Below are 1,903 nucleotides of genomic sequence, written 5' to 3' on the forward strand. Positions count from 1 at the left end.
TTCTCTTTATTTCTCCCGAAATAAACTTATGGAGGCCTATAAATAGTCCTCCCCAACTGACCTGATGTGCCTTTGGTAGAGATTAATTCGTGCCGTGTGCGTTTAGGCTGTCTTGAATCGGAACTCGTCTTGCGTTGCACTGTCACAGTGGGCAAGTGTCTGAGCTTGTGGGGGAACAAACACGGTCCGTCTCAAGCCATTATCAGCATAGAGATCAGTGAACACCCCCCCAGCACAGCAGCACGGTGAGCTCTCCCTCACCACAATATCTGCGGGGGGGGGGGGGGGGGGGGGGCCTTGCTTTTGTCACAACAGACAAATGGAGAGACAGACAGGCAGTTGGCTGGCGACTTCTCTCCGAGTGGGCCAGGATATCTCTGCTTCTGATAGGAGAGAGAACTGGGCCTCGCTCACTGAGAGTGTCAAGTCTGTGTGTGTTTTTTTTTTTTTTTGGAACGTCTGCCTTTCCGCCACGTCCTGCCTGCTGTCTGTCGGAGCGTCTGAAAGGATCTCTCAGAAGACACATCAGAATAATTTGCCTTTATTTTGCATTCCTTTTTGGAAGACAGGTTGAACTAGTACCTTCTCTGCATGTGTGCCAACTTCTCTCTCTCCCGCTGCCTGTCAGAAATGTGTGTGTGTGTGTGTGTGTGTGTGTGTTTACTATGAATCCTCCCAAATAGACCCATATCTGTTCCAGATGTAGCTGCCTCTCCAATTATACCAGTGTTTGCTTTCACATGGAATTGTGAAGAAAGCACTGTAGAGTATGTACACACAGTTGATCAATAGTCACTGGACGATCTATAGTTCTCCTAGCCACCAGCTGATCTGACAACCAATCGCACGACAGCGTTGATTTCACATGTTGATTTTCTTGATCTCACATTAGAAGTTTGTTCCCACACTCGTGTCCGTCGTTCTGTATTCTAAACCACTCTAGTCATCACGAGGCCTGCCGCCGTCGTGTCTCATAAGTCCGAGGGCTTAGTAATTCATCAAAGTGGGCTACCTGCCTGTGGCGTGGTACTGTACGGCGTTGTGAGCTGATCTGGGGACAGAGTGGAGTGCCCGCCGCCAGGCTGCCAGGAGTGTTGGCGCGGAAGGTGTGCGGGGCTTGGCAGGCTGGCATGCTGGGAGAGTAAAGTGGGAAGCTACTTGAAACCCTGATTGAGAACAGGAGAAAATCAACCAAACCCCCGAGCCGAGCCTCTCTCCCCCCACCCCCACATCCTCTGAGTGATTGACAGCGCTGCCGAGGTGTTTTCAGTGAAGGTGTCAAGCTCCACACAACTGCCTTCTCTCTCTTTTGCTCTCCGTTCCTCACTCAGTCATGCAATCTCTCTCTCTTTCTCTCTTTCTCCCTCCCTCTCCCTCACCTTACCCACCTCCTCATGCTTTCTTTCTCTCCTGTTTTTCTCCCTCTCATCCGTCAGTCATTCGTCATCATACGTTACTATTTCACCCACTCCACCACCCCTGCCATCAGCACTGCCCCCCCCCCACACACACACCCCACACACACACCCCATTCTCATTCTGCTCCACTGCTTGTTTCCTCTCTCTGCTTCTCCTCTTTTTGTACCTGCAATCTCAGGCTCCTTTTCTAGCGGTGGATGGAAATGCTCTCTCTGCCAGGCACTTAAGGTTGCTGACTGACGTTCCTTTAATCTTGTTGCTCTGTAACCTTCAGAGGGAGAGAGGAAGCGAAGCTAGCATTGTGCTGTCTTTACATAAATACCCCTGCCCCTCCCCACCTCAAACCGCCCCCTCTCTCTCTCTCTTCATCCCTCTAGCTCTTGTTTAGAGCCATTTACTTTCATTAATAACTTCATGTGGTGGAGTTTCGGTGCAAAGGGCAGCATAGTTGCTGTGATGCGGTCGTGGCTTTTGAGACGCCACT

Source organism: Sardina pilchardus, chromosome 10, assembly GCF_963854185.1.
Source record: "Sardina pilchardus chromosome 10, fSarPil1.1, whole genome shotgun sequence".
NCBI classification, from domain to species: Eukaryota; Metazoa; Chordata; class Actinopteri; order Clupeiformes; family Clupeidae; genus Sardina; species Sardina pilchardus.